Below are 14,309 nucleotides of genomic sequence, written 5' to 3' on the forward strand. Positions count from 1 at the left end.
CATGTTAGATGGTGGGCTTGTTGAACCTGTACTGCTTATCTACCTGGAACCAAAATCACACTCTAAGGATACTCTGTCCCTGTTGTCAGCTCTCCCAGGCTCACCTCTAAACAGATGTAAGAGGACTCCGCTTTCAGGAATGTGCTTTAGTCAGGGCCCCCCAGGTATCACAGGAGGATGTTGGTGGGTCTTCTTTCTGCTCATCTGATAGTTAAAGCCCCTATCTGTGGACCCAACTGGCAATCTGGAAGAGTGGGTACCTGGCAGGGAATAAAAGCTCAAGCTGATGGCTACTCATTGTCAAAAATTATGCCAAGGGACATCATACCTAGAGCAAACTATCTGATGGGTGTGCAATTTATCATTGGGACCCTAAAACAATGCTGTCAAATGGAACATTCTGGTGAAAATTTTGTACTCTCTGCACTGTTCAATATAGTAGCCACTAGCCACACATGGCTATTACACACTCAAAATGTGGCCAGTGTGATTGAGAGATGCATTTTTAGTTTAATTTCATTTAAATTAAATAACAACAGTGGTTGGTGGCTACTGCATTGGAGAGCACAGCTCTAAAACCTACTTCTAAATAAGGGCAGATCCACACATATCCTTGAGCAGCATCACTACAGAAACCACCTACATTTCATTACCAGAGTTGGTTGAGGATGGTGTTCTTTATATCACACCTAGAACTTTCTATGAGGATTCATGGGGGATATTATTTCTGGTTTTGAGATCAGGAAGAACTGAGCCTTACTTAGGGTGATTTTTACTTCAAGGACACTGCAATTCACCATATCATCATATTACTCTGTCCACATCAGTTGTTGGAAGATGAAGATCCAAATCTGCCACCCACTCTTACAGGTAACTACAGGGGGCTCCGTAGCATTCATCTTATGTTTTGCTTCATTCCTGGCTCAATCTTACTTCCTCTTTAAGTGGAGGGGCACAGAAGTTTGTCTAAAAATCACTCTGGGTATTCATCTCAGATAGTCTGGCAGAGACTGGGCGTCCCCCAAATTTCCCACCTCCAGTGGGAGGGGTTTTACCGACTTAACTGATCACAGCCTCTCCTCCATTAGAAGAGGCTACAATCCCCCACAGGCCCCCACAGCTTCCAAGTGCTGGGTGGTGGCATTTCCCAGCAATTGCTACAAACAGTTAAAGTCTGAGCTCAGCCATATACATAGTCTGTGTCTTCCCAAGCTCTGTAGGACCGTGCCCATGCTTCCATGGGAAGAAGGCAGACCAGAAGGGTCCCTCCCCTGGAACACAGACCCACTGTGTGCTCAGCAGCCTTGCCCAGGCCCTGACACTCCTCTAGATGGAATAATAAGGGCAGAGGAGACTAAGCCCCTCTATTTGTAAATCCCCCCACCCCCAGTACCTTTCTTTACTCCATATGGCATGACGTTGAGGTATTTGCTTTTCTTCCTGTTTTATAGCTCACCTAATTTTCTTATTTAATCAGATTATTTTCCATTGTAGTGTGTCCAATTTTGCAAGCTTCATTAAAACTCTTTAGGAAGGAAAGCAACAAGGTGCCATTTAGATTAATCAAAATAAGTAAAGCATGGGAGAATGGGCTCCCCTTCTCCTGCCCACTAAGGCCTCACTTCCCGGAGGATAGCCTGAGAGGAACAAGGGGGCTCTCTCTGTTCATTGAAGCTCAGGTGACAAGACTTCATGGTCTAGCAATCAGCCCAAATCCCCACCAACCTTCAGACTCTCTGTGGTTGGACAATCTTGCTTCAATCAGAAGTAAGGAACTAATAGCATAATATTCGGGATGCTGAGTTTGTTTTTGTCTGCCCATGGAAAGAGGGCAAGAGGGAAGGCCTCTCCTCTAGCCTTCTAACTACCCCCAACCATATTCCCATCAGAAGCCTGGCATGTAGGAGAGGTTCCATTAATGCTGTCTGTTATGATTAGTACTTGTTATGCTTTGTCCATTTCAATGTCTGTCATTGGAAAGGCCATTCCAGGACTTGGAAACTTTCTTTTCTACCCAAATCTCCAAGGCCAGGATGTGGCATTGACATCATGTAGGACCACACTGTGATCTTTAGAATCAGATAAAAAAAATATAAGATTTTCCATCTTTCCCCACCTTCCCTAAGAGTCCCTGCCTCTCCATCAAAGAAGAAACTGTTTAGATAGAAAAATCAGGCCAAGATTACCCCAGAGAGAAAATGTTTCTAGTCTAGTGAAGGCCTTTGCTGAGTGACATTAATTATACTCGTTTAGGTTTGACATTATTAATGAACCTTCTCAGCTGTTTATATTGTAGCCTCTTATTAAAACAATGTGATTAAAACAAATAATTAAAGAATATTACTACCACCTTAAATATGTACATCATGTTAAGCTTGCAAAAGGCTTCTATCCACAATCTCACTTGATATACACACTGATTCTATGAAGTTAATATAGCAAGACTTATTCTTTTTTCCTTTATATTTTTATTGTGATGAAGTACATGTAGCATAAAATTTACAATTTTTAGCATTTTAAGTGTGCAATTCAGTAGCATTAAGTACATTCACAGTGTCGTGAGACTACCCCTATTCATTTCCAGAACCTTTTCATCATCTCAAATAGTATTCATTAAATAATAACTCCACATCCCCCTTCCCCTCAGACCTTGATAACCTTGAATATACTTTCTGTCTCTATGAATTTAACTATTCTAGGTCCCTCATATAAATGGATCATACAATCATTGTCCTTCTGTGGTTGGCTTCTTTCACTTAGCAGAATGTCTTCAAGGTTCATCCATGTTGTAGCATGTGTCAGAATCTCATTCCTTTTCAAGGCTTAATAAAATTCCACTGTATGGATATACCACATTTTGCTTCTCCATTCATCTGTTGGTGCATATTTGTTTTCTTTCTCCTTCTTAGCTCTTATGAATAGTGCTGCTATGAACATTGCCAAGCCTTATTCTCATTTGACAAGTGTGATGAAAGGATCCACCTTGTCATATGGAGGTAGAGCAGTGGTTCTCAATCCTGACTGCTAATTAGAATGGCTTGGGGAGTTAAACAAACAAATGACAAAACATATCTTGGCACCACTCTGGACCAACAGAATGTCAGAATCTCCAGAGGTGCAGCCTGGATGGGTCAGTTTTTAAAAATCTCCCAGGGGATTCTTCTGAGTGGAGGGCCATGAAGCCCACAGCAACAGTGCTCCCCAGCTGGACCACTCAGGACCATTTGTGGGCTGTCTCCTTTGTATCTCCCTTTTCTTCACTAAACCTGCCTCCACAATCAGTGGAGCAACGTGAATCCTCCTTAGAGCATTTTAATCCATAATGTAGAGCAGAACAAATAAAGCAAATATTTTAAAATCAAAATTCAAGCTTAAAAAAGCATGTTCTCAATACCATTAAGCCAAGTGCTGGTTTGTTGGCTAAATATATGGATCCATTTGTTTCTTGAATTTTAATCATCTCGTTTTAATAACACACCACAATACAAACAATTGTGCGGGTTAATTCAGCTCCATTTAAGAAGTCTTGTTTTGTACGCCAAAGCTTGTTGTTCTGTCTAGTTAAATGCTCATGCATTAAAATGCTAATAATTAAACTGTTACAATTGACTAATGAACTCTGCCAGCAATAAATGATGGTCTTGTTAGATTCACTGCACAGCCAGCCTCCCTTTGTACTGAGAAAGTTAAAGGTTAAAGCGCTCTTGAAACCAGTGAGTGGATCTAGAAGCAATTACAATTTTTCCTTGAAACTAATAGTACTACAATAATGTTTCAATTCCAACCCAGTAAGAGTAAAAAGAATAAAAGGGGAGAGGGAGGATGACTCTGAGCTCTATTCATGGAGAAGGATGTGGAGCTTTCTTTAGCCCACAAGGCAGATGGTGTAGTTATTCAGACTAAAGCCTACTTAGTTACAAACATCCTTCCTGGAACCTAGTCTCCCGAGATTGCAGACTGAAATGGTGATTTTTCAGGACACAGCAGCAGGTGACCCAAGCTTCATGGAACTATTTGGAGAACAATGGTTAAGCAATGCAGGGAGTTTCTCCCCAACACTATGTGTGATTTTTGGGAAAGTGAAGTGGTTTAATCTCTTTGGATCTCAATTTGCTCATTTTAAAAAGCTGGATGGATAATAGTAAGAGCTCTTTATGGAAAGCATTTGCTTTGTCCTGTTGAACAGCCAGTTCCCATTCTTTCAGTAATAGCCTCCGATTTTCCGTACAGAAGCGCTGCTCCTTGGCTGTCCATCACAGGGTTTGGTGGGAGCTGATTCCTGCCCCCGGGCTCCATGTGACCTGGGCCTGGCCATTCAGAGCATCCTATCTCTCTGAACACTAATGGGCCTTATGAGAACCTGTCAGAGCCAATCCTGGGGATCAAGCCAGAGTAATCTAGAAAGAAGCACCCCCTGCACTTGATCCTAGAAGGTGTAATCCTGGAGCGGTCGGGACTACTACATGAAGAAGGCCTTCTTGTCACAGACAAAACAGAGCTGACGTGGAGAGGCAGAATCCCAAGGGGCTGGATACAGCCTTACCCCCATACCTTTCAGCGACATGAGCCCAAATTTCCCTTTTATCCCACCCATAGGGCAGTTTGAGTTGAGTTTCTGTTGCTGGCCCCCAAGAGTATCTCAGAGGGTGGCTGTGGGCATTAAGTGAGTTAGTGCATGTATTGTTCTATAGAAGGGTAATCAGTAGACACTCAACACATGGTAATAGCTATAATTAAAGAGAAATCAGGAAATTGACCACCAGGCCAGGGTTATTATACTCTCTTCTGATGTGCCCTTACACAGACCCTTTAAATGTGAGCTTGACTTTGTTCAGGTGTGGTAAAGATGCAAAACTGACCAAATTCAGCAGTGAAGATAAAACCACGTGGTTGGGTTGCTGGTGGAAAACCCTATGGGCACTCAGGGCCTTCCCTTCCTGAGAACCTCATGCCCTTTTCCAATTATCCATGTTTTTCTAGAGGAAGCAATGCAAGAGTCTGCTGAGAAAAATTAAACAAGATCATGAACTCAAAGGATGTGCGATATGTCTTAGCCATTCTAATTATGGACTTAAACTGAACAGCAGCCACATTTAATCAAACAACCAGATTCCAAGCATTTGGTTGGAGGCTGCATTAGGAAGAGTCACATGGAGGGAGAAGCTTAGGACTGCAAATCAGAATACTATCCAGGTGACCTTAAGTAGGTCACTGCCCCTCTCTGAGACTCCTCATCTCTAAGATGGGGATAAAAATCCCGGGTCCTTGTACCAGGAATGTTGGGGAAATAAGTAGAACTATGGGAAAGAATAATAATTAACCACTTACATGGAAGGCTCTCCAGTTTCCGTACAGTTTTTTTTTTTTTTTTTTTTTGACAGAGTCTCGCTCTGTTGCCCTGGCTGAAGTGCAGTGGTGCGATCTCAGCTCACTGCAAGCTCTGCCTCCCAGGTTCATGCCATTCTCCTGCCTCAGCCTCCCGAGTAGCTTGGACTATAGGCACCCGCCACCATGCCCAGCTAATTTTTTGTATTTTTAGTAGAGATGGGGTTTCACTGTGTTAGCCAGGATGGTCTCGATCTCCTGACCTCGTGATCTGTCCACCTCGGCCTCCCAAAGTGCTGGGATTACAGGCGTGAGCCACCACGCCCAGCCCCTTCCCTAGAGTTTTTACATCTACCTTTGGGTTTAGCAAAGGGTAATGTGAATCAAATATATAAACATAAAGGGGGTTTTATATTTCTTTAAATTATTTTCTGCTCATTTCATGTATTTCTTGTCTCCCTGATGAGTTCTTTTGGTAAATATTTACTGGGCGTCTACTATGTGTGTGACTGGTAGATGGTAGAGATACAACCAGGAAAAAACAGGTGTGGTCTCAGCTTTTATGGTGTTTATAGTCTAGTGGGGTGCCTACCAATAAAACCACCACATTCAATATACAGTTACAAATGTAATGAGTGCTGTGATGAAAAAAATAGAATGTGAGAGAATAAGAGAGAAGATCTGTCTTCGACAATTGTGGCGGGGAGGGAAGCTAGAGCTCTCTGAGGATATAAGATTTGTCCTGAGATGTGCAGAATGAATAAGAATTGGGGCCATGAGTGAGCAAGAAGAGAGGTCCAGGCAGAGGGAGGAGCAGGTACAAGGGTCTGTGGCAAAAAGAGGACCCAGGCTCTGGGAGCTCCCGAGGACAGAGCTGGGGTCTTCTGCTTCCCTCTACACTGTATCTTGCTCCCTCCATCCCCATGACATCAAGGGCTTCTGGTCCAGTGTAGGGCACAGAGCTGGCTTTTCAGGGAGAATAACATGGTGGCCCTGGGGGCTATTCCTCTGCAGTCCCATTTTCTTCCCTCTAAGGACAAGGTTGGGCTGCCTTTTTCTCCTAGATGAAGTTGGATGTGAACAAGTGACTTGCTTTGGCCGGTGGGATGTGGCCCAAAGTGAGGAGGGTCACTTTCTGGCAGAAGCTTGAAGATCTGGTGCTCAATTCGCCATGTTTCTCTCCCCTGCCACAAACTGGATATGTTCCACAGTGGAGGCTCTGTTGCCTTGAGTCCCCAAAGGAGAAGAATGCAGAACAGACCCCCCAACCCAGACTGACATGGAATATGAGCTCAAAATGAAGGTTCATTGTGCTCAGCCACTGAGGTTTTGTTGTGTTGTGTTTGACAGCACTGTACAAATTATAATATCCTATACAAATTATTGTATGATAATGATGATGAACGAGGGAGAGGGGAAGTGTAACAGGGAGGAAGTGCCCAGCATGAAGGTGTGTTGTTGAGTTTGCTGCTGTAGGTCTTGGGGGCTCAGCTGCCTGAAACCTGGGGAAGCCTGCAGACTGCCTTCCAGAATATTCTGGCTAAAGGACAGGACACCAGAGCATTTACCCACAGGCTCCATCCTTCATTGCTCAAAGGTTGCCCCAGCAGGGCTCATTCTCCCCCAACCTCACACTGAACTTGTAGGTGGGCTCCATGGGATTCCCTGATTTTGGAGAAGGTTCCAAAGCAGAGCCCGAGGTGGAGATACTCATCAGGCCCTTAAGATAGAATGCTGCCAGCATGCAGAACACTACCCATTGCTTTTGGTGGTATTAAAGACGAAGTCAGAGACAGCTTGAGGGATGTGACACAGGACAGAGTCAGTATCTCCCACAGTTTGGCTTGCTGTGTTATCACTCCTTCTACTATTTGTGTTTTGAGAAGAGCCTGGGGGATAAGGTCACACAGCACTGAGGACGCAGACCATGAAAGTCGGAGAAAGGTACTGCTTCAGGAATTAAAGGTAGGTTTGCTCTGATGTCACCTCATATAAGAAGCCCTCTCGGCTTCCCTCTACTGAAATATTTTTGCTTTCCTCGGAACTTCCCTCTGAACTCTCTTTTTGTCCCCAAGTAGAGCTATCTGCTCTGCCTGTGACTTCCCATGAATTTTCCTTACTAGATTGTCATATAGTTGAAGGCAGGACTCATTCCAGGCTCATATTCATGGCCCTACTATGCCTAGCACAGTACTGGAACATGGAAAATACCCAACAGTTTTATTTTTTTGAGTGAAAGGACAAATGCATTTGAACTGGCACCAGTGAAGCTATCCAGTTTTCTTTTCTTTCTTTTTTTTTTTTTTGGTGATCATTGACCGCTAGTAATAAAAACAGTAAATATGTACACAGTTCTTACTGGCTTGTGTTAGAAAGCACTTTCACAATTATCACTTCCATTCCACTGATGACAAAATGGAGGCCAAGGAGGTAAAATAACTATCCCAAGGTCACAGACTTGGGAATGACAGAATGAGGATTTGAACCAGGCAGTGCTGACCCCATTTTGAGTGTTTGTCCTTCTCTGTCAGGGATCCAGTAGAAAACAAGACACTCAATTGATTTTAAGGCCCTCACCAGCTCTGTTCAAGCCTGGAGAACTCCCATCCTGGCTGGCACCACCGGGTTAACATCATAGTCTCAAGTTTGCGTTGTGATCCCACCATGGTCCATCATATCCAGGCAATCACTGGGAGGAAGCGGGAACCACAAGCTCCTGTCTCTTTACTCTGGGAGTCGTGACTACCAGCTGGTAGCCCATGGCCTCCTGAGGAACCTGGGTTCCTGCTCATGATGCCTTCCTGGGGGAGAAACAGGAAGAGAGGATGACATGAGAGCAAGGCTTACACAACTTGAAACTATGTAGAGGGACAGTTTGTATCTGCTAACGGTTCCTTCTCACTACCCATCTTAGCTCAGTCCTCACTTCCTTGAGGCAGGCTTCCCTCCCCACACTAGATCAGGCCAAAGTCCTTTGTTAAAGTCTTCACTGAGTTTTTCTCCTTTGCGGCACTTGACACAATTGCAATTTTACATAGTTTTTCATGACTTTAATAGTCTCCTTCACAAAGCTAAAAACTCCACAAGGGCAGGAACCATGTCTGTTATCCATCCATCCATCCCTCCATCCATCTACCCATCCATCCATGCATCCATCTACTCATCCATCTGCCCTCTTATCCATCCATCCATCCATCCATCCATCCATCCCTCTATTTAATTGTTCATTCATCCCCATTCCTCCATCCATCTATCCATCCATCCAACCATCTGTCTGCTCATCCATCCATCCATCCACAGAGTTTTTTCCATCTAGTTGGAGTGATTATGTCCTCTCATATATCCATCCACCCATCCCTCCATCCATCTATCCACCCATCCATGCATCCATCTATTCATTCATCCGTCCTCTCATCCATCCATCCATCCATCGCAAATATTTTTAAGTGCCAACCATGTGAGGCACTGATAAGGCTAATAGGGAAATTGCAGTGAATAAAACAAAATCTCTACATGTATGGAGCTTACATTTTGATAGAATGTGAGAAACAATAAATAAGAAATCAAATAAATGTAGACTGTCAGGGACAATAATTCTATAAAGAAAAATAAAAATAAAAGAAAGTGGGGGAGAGTGATAGGCAATGGGGCCTCTTTGCCAGGACCTCTAAGAAGTCTAGATTGTTTCCCAGAAATTTCTTCCAAAGGACAGGAAGTCCTGGCAGTTACTGGTCACCAGCTGGCAGCTCACTCTCTCTGGAGATCCTTGGGCTCCTGCTTTTGTCCCCTTCTTGGGAAAGAAAAAAGTGAAGAGAAATAAGGAGTGGAATTCTCAGTATGCAGTCAACTGCCTGGCATGCAGTGGGAACTCAATGAACATTAGATGGAAAACTGCACAGGTGAAGGGATGGATGGATGAAAAAGTATCATTGGGAGATTTCTGGGTGGGCTGGAGGCTGAGGACAGCCCTGCCTCCATCTAGAAGAGGTGGGCATGGGGAGTATGAGTGTCTCGCCCTGACATCAGCCTGCTGTCTATAAGGGATGCTCTGGGAAAGATGAGGCAGGTTCAGGTGGCACCTAGAGGACTCCCTGAGTCTCCTGAAACCCCCTCACACTCAACCCCATTTCTTCACTGGCATGGAAGGCAACTAAGCCTGACCCCAGGGTTGACGTCCTGGACTGAAGCCTTGAAGCAAGGGGTCCAGTCCCAGGATGTGGTTCAAACCTGGGAGACTACTGAAATTCCTCTTCCTGGATCCACCCGAGTGCAGCAAAAGCCCAACTGGAATCCACAGAAGTTAATAAGAAAGCCACACTGTGTACTTAATGAAGTTTTTAAGTCAATTACAAAAGACTCATTGATCATTTGTTAAGGTCTTGAAACCTTTACAGATTAATTTTATTAAAACAAAAACTCTGTCTGTTAACTCCATAAATGTATTTTAAATTTATTTTTGAAGGCAACAATAAGCAGTGTGTGCACGTGTGCGTGCATGCAATTCAACATCACCACTCTGAAACAAGCTGCTCTGCATTTGAACAGCGCCCACCTGCCCATTCACAGAAACGCTGTCTGTTTCTGTGAATGTCAGTGTCAGTCCTCCTGTCCTGGGAGCAGCAGTGCCTGCACAGTTGCCCAGTGTATCTGATCCTCCTGGGCAGCAGAGTGGTGCCTCTGGAAATGCCACCTGGCTCAGTGGCAGCTGTTTTGGTAGGGCAGAATTTATGGCTGCTGACTGCAACAAGCAGTGACAATCGGATAGGGACCATGTGAATGCCACCATCCTAAACCCCTGGATGGATGGATGAGAGGACAGAAGGTGAAGAGACCCAGGAATCAGAGTTTTGAGGCCTTGCTAAGGAGGGACACCAAGGTAGTCCTCAAATGGCAGGCTACCTGGAGAATCTGACAGTGGTCTACGGATAGGGAAGGGCTGTTTTCTTTTATGCCAGTGACACAGGGAGAGATCCACAGGAGGGAGGCTCTGCAAGACCCATGAGGTAAACTGCTCAGCCATTTCTACACTGGCCAAGTCCGTTCTTGACTTTGGTTTTAGGCCAACTGTTTGGGGAATGATGCAGAAACCCTGAAAAGAGGCCCGAGGGAGGTGACGATCACGTGGAAGTGTTGCAAAGCAGGGTTAAAGGAGCTAAAAGTATTTTGCACTTTGTGGGGGAGGGGAAGGGAGAGAGAGGGCTGGGATGGGGAGAGAGGGAGAAAGACTTACTAATAAGTAACCATGTTTACGTCTGCAGAGGGTTTTCATAAGTATGTGGCTTGTAAGAGTCATTTCCACCGATAAGAGTGGTGGACTTTTTATTCATTCATTTTGATGAAGCAGGAGGAAATTCAGTTAGACCTGAGGAAGGCTGTCTTGAAGGAAAGATTATTTATTATGACAACAATCCTCTGATTAAGATTGCAGAATCTGTCCTATCCTGAAAATCCTCATGACTCCATCCTTTGAACAATAACTGATGCCTTCACTGAGGACTGAGACACAGTTTGAACTGACAATTAATAAAAAACAAAAACCCCCTCTCTTCTTGTCTCCTATCTTATTTTTCTGCATAATCACGTTTCTCATAAATATAGCTACAGTAAAATTTTACTTTTAAATAAACTTTGATCTGACTATATGCTTATTCAGGTGATTTGGAAAATACAAAAAAGTATAAAGCGGAAGGAAAGAATTGAGACAAAAATCACTGTTAAAGTTACCTCCTAGTTTTTTTTTTTTTTTGGACACAAATATATAAATTTTTTTCTATACATTTCTATAAAGGTTTGTACCTTGATTATTATTATTTTGAGACAGAGTGTCACTCTGTCATCCTGGCTGGAATACAGCAGTGCGATCTCAGCTTACCGTAAACTCTGTCAGCATCCCGGGTTCAAGCAATTCTTCTGCCTCAGCCTCCTGGGTAGCTGGGATGACAGGCATATGCCACCATGCCCAGCTGTACCTTGATTTTTTTCTTTTCTTTTCTTTTTTTTTTTTGAGATGGAGTTTTGCTCTTGTCGCCCAGGCTGGAGTGCAGTGGCACGATCTCAGCTCACTGCAACCTCCACCCACCGGGTTCAAGCAATTCTCCTGCCTCAGCCTCCCCAGTAGCTGGGATTACAGGCGCCTACCATCACGCCCGGCTAATTTTTGTATTTCTTTTAGTAGAGACAGGGTTTCACTAGTTGGCCAGGCTGGTCTCGAACTCCTTCCTCAGGTGATCTGCCTGCCTTGGCCTCCTAAAGTGCTGGGATTACAGGCGTGAGCCACCACGCCCTGCCAATTGTTGTTTAACTTAAGCCGCTGCAAAGTCATTTTTCCATGTCATTACAAAAATCTTCTAAACTTTTTCCACATCAAAACAAGCTTTTCTTTTTGTCTTCACAAATGAAATACTATACAAAGTAACACAAAATTGAAATATTTCAGAACTACATATTAGGAAAAGGTAAAGGTCCCATCCTTCTCATAAATCCACCCCCAGAGAGAATCTATGTGGACTGTTTTGGGCACACACCATTATCTAAAGCATTTTTGATGACTGTGTAATATCTGTTTGCGTGGCTGTACCACACTTTATTTCTGGCCCTCATCATCTTCGCTTATTCACTGTTTATTTGTTCACTTATTAAGTCACTGTTGAGCAGCTCCCTGTGCCCTGTTCTAGGTAATGATATAGCAGAGAACAAAACAGACAAACAGCCATGACTTCAGGGAGCTTTCACTTTAGCGAAAGGAAAACAGACTACAATGGACTAAAACGCACAGCACGTCAGAGGGTGGTGTGTGTCCTGGAGAAAACTTGGCAGGGAAGGGCACGGACAGTGGCGGTGGGGCTGGGTGGAGGGGCTGCCCTGTGAACGCTTGTGGCCGAGCAGAGCTCTAAGCCTTGACCTCAGCTGAGGACCCCGGCTGACCCCCTCGCAGCCCTGTGACGGCCTTGCGAGCCTTTCTTTCTGTGACAGCGGTTATGGACTTCTCGTGCCTGACCTCAACCCCTCTCCTTCCCATTTCAGTTGTCAGAGTTGAGTCTGGAGAATTTTTGCCTCATGCTTTTTCTTTCACATGCAAACTTCCTGGGTATTAAAACTAAGGTTGGCCCTTTATTTTGCCCGTTTTCTCACCTGCTCAGCTTGATCACAATCAACAACCCCAGCGGACTGGCTGAAACCAGAAACCCCCACAAGCTGAGCTGAGTCACTCACTCAGGACCCCGATTCTGCCTCCTCACAAGATGGCGCCTTGGACTGAGCCCCAGGAAATGCGCCATGTTGGCCTTGTCTAGTCACCGAAGACCCCAAAGGGCATATTGCCTTCCCCGGGCCTGCAAGAGGAGAATGCGTTTCTGCCAGTACCACATCTGGGCCTCACCTAGCCTCTGACAGGAGACACCTGCAGCCCCTCACCCAGGTTACCCGAGGCCGGTCCCAGCTGCCTGGCTCGGGCCTTCCCCACACTCAAGGACAGCCGGCGGCTCAGAAGGCCACCTGTTTGGGCAACAGAGAATTATTTGATGCTGCACTTAAAATCACCAGAGAATAAGCACAATGGAGCATTAAAAACTTTGACAATTTGATACTTTGCAGAATACCTCCCCCGCAAAAAATCAGTTTTTAGAGCATTAAGTGAGACAAGGCAAAGATGCATAAAGAAAAAGCTGACTGTCTTCATCATCTCCACCCTCCCCTTGAGCACCCAGGCCTGGGCTGGCGTGAGGCTCCCACACAGCTGTGACAGATGTGTGTGGACTTAGGAATTTTGTTTTCATGAAGATGGAATCTTGCTTTCTAAGTTTCTCTCAACCCATCTTGCTTTGTGTACCTGATGGCTCTATAAGTCAGCGAATCTGAATCTACTTCAATCATTTTCTGTGATATTTACACATACCCACATATATATCATTTGCACATTTCAGATCTTATTCCACATGATATTTTTGTGCATAGCTTTGCTTCAAACTTGCTTCCTCTCACTAGTTTCCCTACCACCCACCTCCACGAATTCAGGTTCACAACCTGTTTCATGTCCTTCTCTCCTCTATGCTGGGCTCATATAGTCATATACAGACACACAAATAAAAACACACATTCAACATATAGACATATTTTATTTTTGAGACAGGATCTCACGCTGTTGCCCAAGCTGGAGCCTAGTGGTGCAATCAGGGCTCACTGCAGCCTCCACCTCCCTCAGCTCAGGTGATCCTCCCACCTCAGCCTCCCAAGTAGCTGGGACCATAGCCATGCACTACCACACCTAGCTAAGACATATTTTATATGCATCACTGCACCTTGCTTTTCTCACCCACCAATATGTCACAGAAATCCCCCCAAATCAAATAATGGGCCAGGCGCAGTGGCTCATGCCTGTAATCCTAGCACTTTGGGAGGCCGAGGTGGGCAGATCGTTTGAAGTCAGGAGTTCGAGACCAGTCTGACCAACATGGTGAAACCCCATCTTTACTAACAATACAAAAAATTAGCCGGGTGTGGTGGCACGCACCTGTAATCTTAGCTACTCAGGAGGCTGCTTGAACCCGGGGTTGGAGGTTGTGGTGAGCTGAGATCATGCCACTGCACTCTTGTCCGGGCAACAGAGTGAGAGTTTGTCTCAAAAAAAAAAAAAAAAATCAAATAATGGAGCTCTCGTTTTCTCATAGTGGGAATTAATTCTAATTTATTTGAACATTCTCCCATTAATGGCATTCATCTTATTTTCTTTTTGGCCCTGACAACAGTGCTATACTAAACACCCTTCTGTGTGTGTGTTCCTAGATCCATACCTTTAGGTCATTGTGCTTCTATTTTTACGGACTAAATTCCCAGAAGTGAAGATTCTGAGACTTTGGGAAAATTTAAAGCTTAAAAAATTTAAAGAAAAAAAGAAGGAGAATAAATGGTGCATGTGATGTAAGCCCTAAGCTCGGAGCTTGGGAGGTTGGGACATCGTCCATGGTTTAATTTTTCCATTCTCATTC

This window comes from Gorilla gorilla, chromosome 8 (assembly GCF_029281585.2).
Source record: "Gorilla gorilla gorilla isolate KB3781 chromosome 8, NHGRI_mGorGor1-v2.1_pri, whole genome shotgun sequence".
NCBI lineage: Eukaryota > Metazoa > Chordata > Mammalia > Primates > Hominidae > Gorilla > Gorilla gorilla.